Below are 9,240 nucleotides of genomic sequence, written 5' to 3'. Positions count from 1 at the left end.
AAGAACCTGTAAAAAAAAGAAACACCTAATAATTTCTAAGAAAAATGTGCATATTTCCTTTCAATTGGTAGTTTATACAGGACAGCAAGCCTTGAGTATAAATGCCTTCAAAGGGATTATGTTTTACATGCCAGTTCTATCAAATGACTTTAAAACAGCAATGGCAAGAGAGGGACTTACCTCCCCTCATGTTCTCTATTGAAGACTAAATAAGAATCTGCATGGTTAAACTGGTCATTTTTAATCAATGTTCAATCATTTATGATATGGAGAATGCACTAATGGTCCTTTCATGAATATTAAATAGGCAGAGATTTACTGTACCCTTGGGTACAGAGGAAGGAGTCAGTCAGTGGCACCACTTTGCCAGTTTGCATGAAATAGGTAGTAAACACTTTGGCGGAAGTTTAGCACATAGAGTTTTACACTGTGACTACACAGAAAGGAGAGGTATTTACAAAAAAAAAAAAAAACAAAAAACAAAAAACCTCTGAATGGAGGAAAAAGCAAAATCAAACATTTTAAGTTATTTCCCCGCTTTCATAGATTTTCATGGTACTCAAAGACACCAAAATGCAGTGACTATTAAAAACGAAACAGTGCTTGAGGCAAATTTCTTCAAGCTTTCAAGGGCCATTGGTAAAATGAATAAAATAGAGGACAGTTGATGAGCAGATTCAAATAAAATAAGATGAAAGAGAAATGGAGATTATTAATCCACTAGATATAAAATGTCAAACAGGAAGACAGGCAAAGATACACCACACACATAATTGGTGTTTGAAGAAACCAGAAAATTTAGAATGGAAGCTTTTATCCTCCCCATATATCTAAGAGAAGAAAATATTCATGATGTAAATCAGGACCCAAATCCTATAGGCTAAAAGACTACATCATGTTCCAAGGGGGCTGATACTGCATGATCTCTCAGGCTTCCCCTCCTGGAGCTTCCAGACAGTGTGGACATGATGTTGAGAACATCAGATCAACCAGGAGAGTATACAGAATCATCAGGTTGGACTCAGGTTTCCCTGCAGCCATGCTCAATGCCAAAGTACTAACCTGGCTACAAAGTTCTGGGGGAAAAGACATGCAGTCCAATAATTATGTGCTCAACTAAGGTATCATGGAGCTAGAAAGGCTAAGATATACATCCTCATGTACCCCAAACTGAGGCAAAATAGTGTGCACAGACACTGGGTAGGGGAAACAATGGCTTAAAGGTAAATTCTGGTCAATTGAGACGTAAGTACATAAGCCACAGAGAAAAGATGGGTGTGACCATTGAATAAGCTTAAATATAGGATTGTGGCCAAATAATTGAGCAGAGAATATAAATTATATGGACCAAAGCAATAAAAGAATATTATACCTAAAAACATTGAAAGGTAAAGGTGATAGTAAATAAAGGAAAAAAATGCTAATCTCTTCTTTTGGAGTTGGCATGAAAAGATGCAGATTAAAGCAGAGGAATCATAAGCATATGCATACATTTACATATATACATATATGTACATGAAAATACAATCTTCTTAGCAGAGCTTAAAATGTGTGTCTGTAGGTGTGTGTAGGCACATTTAAGGAAGTTTCACATGCTAAAGTAGTAAATAACAAATGAGTCTTTTTGCAGAGGAGGGTTGGGGATTGAACCCAGGGATGCTTAAACACTGAGCTACAATATCAGCCCTTTTTATTTTTTATTTTGAGACAAATTCTCATTAAGTTGCTGAGGCTGGCCTTGAACTTGCAACCCTCCTACCTCAGCCTACCAAATCATTGGGATTACAGGTGTGCGTGATCACCATGCCCAACTAGGCAATAAATTTTGTTAAGAAAACATGAAAAATAATAGGTGAGATTTTTGTACATCATATCAAAATTAATTCCAGATAAATAAGAGAGATAAATGTAAAAATTAAAACAAAACTAGAAGAAATTACAAGGGAAAATTTAACTGATATTCCACTGGGGAAGAGTTTTCTAAACATTATGAAAAGACAAGGAAAAAAACATGAAAGTACCTGCAACAATAATGCAGCAAAAAAGGTGAATATTCTTAATATTTAAACATCCCTTACAAACCTTGAGGGAAAATACAGCCCTATCTAAAAGAAAAATTGCCAAGAGTAAATATAGATAATTCTCAAGAAATAAATATAGATTTTCCATCTATTTTTATGGGGTTTCTAACTTGGGGTCCTCCCACTCTATGCTTGGAGAGTTCAGAAGTGAGCTGAGAGCCCTCACAGAGTTTAGTCTATTGGAGGAAGAAGCTCTATTAGGTGGATTCTCATCTTACGATTGGTTTCTCAGAACTGATTGACTTCATAATTACAAAAGGGTCCACAGTAGTGCTTTTTTGAATAATCATCTAAAGCATTTTCAAGCCAGCTGTTAACTCGAATCAATTAGGATGCATTTCATAAGAAAGCAAAGCGACCCTTTTCTGCTGCCTGCTATGCCACAGAAGTGCATTATCTCATTTAGTACTCATAACTACTGGAGATTGGCTATTATTATTTTCTCCATTTTGCATATGGGAAGATTAAGGAGCTTTGAGAGGTTTAGCAATTTATCCAAACTCACACATTTAATAAAAGGCTAAGGCATAATTGAAGTCCTCTCAAAATCCACGCAACGAGGCAACAATATTAGCAAAGAGCAAAACGGGTCAGAAAGATATCTGCTAAGTCAGATAATGTGCTCCGTAGACAGAAGCTAGCTCTCTGTAAAATGTGGCTGCTTTTGCAACATAGACAAGATTAATTTACATATTCTTTGACTTTCTGTAATATATTTTCGCTTTAATACAGGGGCGTGCATGTGTGTGTAGGGTGTTTTCATTTTTGCTGGTTTCATTCTGCCTCGGATAGTCACAACCAATGCATTCTGATTCAATGATGTAATTACCCTTGAACTCTCTCTGTATTCCCAGGCAGCAGAGCAGGAAGTAACATATGGCACCAGTGCCATGGCAGCACAATTTTAGACCTCCTCAAGAATTATGTGGTCATGGTAGTGATTTGCTATCAACAATTCTGTGACTCCTAATTCAGAGCAATGAATTCGTGGCCTTCAAGTGTAAACCCGGAGGTCAGCCAGGCAGCCACTCTCCTATTCAGAGCAGCCTGACTTTTCAGCACACAGCATCTGCCTTTCCCTTCACATGACCACCACACTCAGGAGAATTTGGACCAACTCAGCATGCAAGGACAATAGGACAGGAGTTTGCTCTGTAAATAGCACACAGCACGGTTATTAAAACAACTGACTGCATGAAGAAAAAGGCAGAAGAGGGCTGTGTGTATGCGTGTGTGTGTGTGTGTGCTTGTGCATGCATACAGATGCATGCACAAAACAGGAAGTTGTTCATTCTGTGACCATTAACAAAACCTTGTATCCAATGACTAAATTATGGCTTTTGCAATTGCCAATGTGTGAGTTTTAAAAATATAATCTCACGTGGGCATTATAGCATGGGCATTGGAATTTTCTCTTAAAATCCACAGTAGCGACAGTTCTCATGACTGTAATATGGCATTTCTTTCTAGCTTGTTGAATTTATTCTTTTTCTGCAAAGCTATGCTATAGCTATAGATTTTTATTGTGTGAGGCTCTACATTCTAGCAAATTTGCAGTTGATTATCCTAAGCTCATTCATGACCAATTTCCAGACCCAGTCTGCATGACCTTGGGGAAGCAAGTGTAGGACAACGATTTTTCTTTTGAAACTCACTGGAACTTTTATTATACTTGTGGTGGAGAGAAAAGCACACTTAGGAACTAAAATCTATGTTCTCTCATGAAAAAGATATGGAGCCCTGCTTTTCATAATGCTATTAAACATATCAGTGGTTTCCTTCTCTTTTGGACATGCTGTATACGGAATCCTTTGAATCATGATAGAAAGTGTTCCCACACTCATTTTCTATTATAACGTATCCATGTCACTTAAAATATATACATGTCACTCTCTGCAGTGTATTTTGGTTTTAGAAATGGCTCCTTATTATTGCTTCTATTATTAATCATTTGATGAATTTCATTGTGCCAACTGACAATGGACACCATGCTGTCAGTAAAAGTCAGATTTGCTCATTATGATGGTGTGACCAAAACCAAGCTGCCCCTTCCTTCCTTGCCCTGCCTGGTAATGGTGCAACACCCTGTCCTAAACTAGGATGCAAATGCAGTGTACGGTAAGAAAGGAAGGAGGCCACACAACCCAGCTTTGGAGTGAGAGATGGAGTTAGTACCAGTGATGACATTATACAAGTGTCACAGGACCTGAGAAAAGACGAATTGTTACGGACAGCACTCATGGAATTTCAGAGACTGTCCTTTGTCGGCTAAACTTTGTGGCCTTTGACCTTCAGCACTGAGAGGTTAACTTTGCTATTTTACGGGTTTAAAATCCTTCAACATCTTTTCCTTGAACAGACTAAGCACCAAGGATTTAACCAGGAACACAGGGTGATCTATATTTTTCGTCGCTCCTCAGGGACCTTTGAGCACTAATATAAAACTAAACTCTTCAGGAACTCCTCACCCGCAAAGTTGTTTGCACTTGCTGACCTCTGCTTAGGTTCTCCATCTCCTTAATTCTCTTTGCTCCCATAATACCTAACAATGGGTCTCTCTTTCCAATGAGGCTTTTTCTCACTGTTGCTTATTATTTCTATGTTTCCTTGAAGCACTGGTCATATTCCATATGACCATGATATAATCTAGTGAGGGACATATTCTAGACATATGCTAGACACATTCTTAGGACATACAGAATATATGGCTCCATCTATATATCCTGAAGCCCTACAGAGCTTAATAAGGATGGGCTGACAGTGTAGCAATTATCATTCAAAAATTACAAATGCTGGTAAGGAGGTAGAAAAAGAGGAACTCTTTTACACTGTTGGTAGGAATGTAAATTAGTACAGCCAGTATGGAGGTCCCTCAAAACACTAGGAACGAAACTACTGTATGATCCAACAATCCCATTACTGGCTATATATCCAAAAGAGTTTAAGTCAGTATGTAGAAGAGACTTCTATGCGCCCGTGTTTTCTATAGCACTGCTCACAACAGCCATGCTATGGAGTCAACCTAAGTTTTCATTGACAGATGACAGTATAAAAAAATGTACACACACACAGAGATGTACACACAATAAACTATTTTTCATCTATAAAAAATGAATTTCCATCATTTGCCACAACATGGATGAAACTGAAGGACATTACATTACATGAAATAAGTGTGGTGCAGAAAGACAAATGCCACACATTCTCACTTATATGTAGGAACTAAAAGGTGAATTTCACAGAAGTATAGAATACAATAGTGTTTACCAGACCCTGGAAAGGATGTGGGGAAGGGAAGTATAGAGAGGGGATGGTTAAAAGATACGAGCATAGAGTTGGATAGGAGGAATATTTTCTAATGCTCTGTAGGACAAATCAGATAGGTATGGTTGACAACAGTTAATTTAATAGTTCAAAATAGCTAGTTGAAGGAATTTCAAATTTTCCCAACACAAAAAATATAATGATAAATGTCTCAGGTAATAGACATGCCAGTTACCTTGATCTGATCATGATAAATTGTATACGTGTTTCAAAAATGTCACACTGTATCCCATAGATATGTATAATTGCCATATGTCAATTAAAGTGTAGGAAGGGAGGGAGGGAAGGAGGAAGGAAATGAAGTTGGTTGAATGTATGCATTATCTTAAAAGACTTCAATGTTGCATCTCTGAATATCAATTAAAGGGGAAAAGTGAAACATTACATTCAATTTACTATTTCTTTGTTCTATTATCTTGAGCAAGTTACTCTTCCTTCATATTTCTCATTCCCTCACTTGTAGAATGAGTATAATATCACCCACTCCACAGAGTTTTGACAAATAAAGAAGAAAATGCCTAGAAAGTTGTTTAGCCAAATTTGTAAACTATAATAAAAAATCAAATGACTGTTAGATATTATTATCAACAAATTACTTAAAGTGAAGATAAGTCTTTGACTTCTAATATTCATAGTTTTATATCAGTGCATTTTTCAGAATTATTTGCTGTTTGCTCTTGCTGGATTTGGGGCATTTTGATTTTGTCTTTTATTGAAGATTTTGTTGTGTTACATTACTCTTTCATCTGATTTATTTTGAGACTTCCTTCAATTTTCCTCCTTTCTATGTGAGGAGAAATAGCCAGTAATTCAGGTGCCCAATAATTCAGGGCTGGGAAACTCTTACATGTGTAGTCAGCAAAGACTCAAATTTAGAACCTCATCAGCAGACATCATCCTCTGTAAATATTTCCCCCCCCCCAAAAAAAAAATGATGGACATGACTGTTTCCACTATTCCAAATTACCATATGTGTCCATCATTCAAATTTGTCTCCATTCACAAATAAGCCTCATAATGTGATTCTTGAATAAAAAGAACCATGAATCCAAATTCCTATATACATCAGTTTTAGTCATTCTCATTACCATCAAGGTTTGGCAAGGAAAGGGAAGCTTTATAAATTGATGATAGTAGCAAATTCTGCATAATTTCACTGGTCAGCAATGTCTTAAAGCCCTTTAAAAACTAAAGGTCAAACCCTCCAAGTCAAGAGTCACTTATCAAAGGCAGCAATCTTATTTTACTTCTTTTAAAACCACAAACATACTTATTTCCCGAAAGGTCTTGGAGATTTGCTTGTAATATAAGTAGAAGTGGAAAGAAAGTTAACTTTAGTACTCTACTGATTGCTGACCACCCTGGTGCTTGAGGCAGGGTGGCCTCCTCCTTGTGCCACAAATATACCATGCCCTTGCCATCTTTTTGCTTACATTCAAATTTTCCCCATCCTCTAACCTACTGTGCCCTCAAATCAAATCCTGGGCTCCACCATGTGTTAGTTCTGAAAACTTTGAAAACATATTTAACTTCTCTAAATCTCAATTTTTCCATCTATGAAATGGGGAATAAAAATATTATCTATCTCAAATGGTTAAATGATTAAATTGTACAGTGATTTAATTTTTAGTCTAATTCCAAGCATTGCATAGCATACACTTCCTTGGCAAAGAAAATAATATTGCTATTATTATTCTGCCTTTCCTATCCTACCCAACAACAAAGCACAGTTACCTTATACCTTTCCGAGACAATTTCTCCCGTTAATGTTCCAACTGCCTGGGTTTCACTCAGTGCTTGACTTATATGTTAATATGGTTGCAAAAACAAGAACACTAAGACATCATGCTATGAAATCAATTAGTCAGAAGGATACCTGCCCAGGAAATGATGGTTTGATTGTTCTTCCAATGATATTTCAGATGCCATTCAGTTACACCTATAAAATAATTTTATTTTGCACACAAATAATTGTGAGTTTCCTGGAGAAGATTACATGGTAATACTAGACAAAGTAAACAAATTAAGATAGTTCAGTGTTATGGTGTCCCCAAAAAACTCATGTGTAAGACAATACAAGAATGTTGAGGGGGAAATTATTAGATAGTGAGAGCTGTGACCTAATTAACGGATTAAGCCACTTGAATGGATTAACAAGATGGCAACTACAGCAGGTAGGGGGTGACAAGAAGCAGTGGGTCACGGAGGGTATATTTGGTGGTTATATTTTTGTACCTGCTGAGCACAGCTATCTCTCTCTGGTTCCTGGCTGTCATGAACTGAGCATCTTCCCCTGCCAGGCCCTTCGGCCATGATATTCTGACTTACTTTGGGTCCAGAGCTATGGAGTCAGCTGACCATGGAATGAACTTCTGAAATTGTGAACCAAAAAAGCTTCTCCTCTTCCAAGTTGCTCTTGTTAGGTCTTTTGATCACAGTGATGCAAAGCTGACTAAAATACCCAGAGAAAAAAATTGACTTTGTTTTGCTAAATTCTGCCTAAGGGTGAAACTAGTAATGTCCACACTTATTATTAAATGCCAATCCTGAATGGAGATAAGTCATAAAGACTTGGGGCAGGGTGTTCAGACATCTGCAAACAAGGTAAGAGAGGGCTCACAGCCAGATGGGAGCAAGCCCTGGATCATCCAAGTTTGTTTCATATGAAAAAAACAAAGTAAAACAGAACACACCCAAAAATAAATAAATAATATATAAATAAATAATACATAAATAAGGTACTCCTCCCGAAATTCCCATGTTTAGCTGATAATCTGAGTCAACAGGTACATTTTTAAGAATACAGACAGGTAGCACCTCAGAATTATTCAGAACCTCCAGGGATAAAGGAGTGAGGATGTATATTATTAATAAAATTATCAGTTCAGTTGGATGATCAGTTGGGTCTGGGGACCTCAACTGTATTTTCCTAGAGAAGAATCAGTCATTCCTTCTGCAGCTGGGGATGCTCTGAATCCCAGAGAGATAATCATGGTGCTGCCTGTCCTATAGAGAAAGACACCTGGAACCCTGGGAGGATGAGGGGAGACATGGGTAGGAACTGTTCCAACTTTCCTCTTGCCGTTTGAGACCCAACAACTAAGAGGAAGTTAGGGGTTCCAAGGAAAACCGGGTGGTCCCCAGCATAGGTTTAATTCCATGATTCCATTGCCAGGTGTTTTCCCAAGGGGCAAAGCCTCAGTTCAGTTACCAAAAAAAATCCAAGAAGCATCCTCGGGAATCTTTCTGCCTCTGTGTTGTCATTTTACCTGCATCAAGAGAAAGTTCAAGACAATGTAAATAATGTATATCTTTTCCTTAAAAATCAGTGTAAATATTTCATAGACTGTACAGTAAATAATAAATACATTTGGAAAAAAACAATATAAATATTTGATAGTTTGTAGAGCAACTGTTAAGCCTGGGATTACATATGAATGTTCAAAAAAAATCCAATAAATCCTAAATTACATACAAATGGTTCAAAAGTGACCCACACATAGTAATGGGTAGAGTTTTTTTTAATCGCTGTATTTGTTTCTTATCCAGGGGAGTGCTAAATCAAGATGTCACAGTCTGCAACAGCCCGCTTGTGAATCATCTGAAATTTTGGTAATTCCCAAGTGCCTATGTCTTCTGATAATACTTGGCTTACATCTTGAAATAATAAAAACACCCTCTGCCTATGAGAGAAATGCAGGAATACCACGCCATGCAGCTGATGCTTTTAAGGCAAAAAATGTCCAATCCTACAAGAATTGCTCCCACAGAAAGACTGGGTAACAAGTATCAAAAGCCTCTTGCAAACCCAGAAGGTAAAATATTCTTATGCTCA

Source organism: Marmota marmota, unplaced genomic scaffold (assembly GCF_001458135.2).
Source record: "Marmota marmota marmota unplaced genomic scaffold, marMar, whole genome shotgun sequence".
NCBI classification, from domain to species: Eukaryota; Metazoa; Chordata; class Mammalia; order Rodentia; family Sciuridae; genus Marmota; species Marmota marmota.
This window is presented reverse-complemented; position numbering follows the sequence as displayed.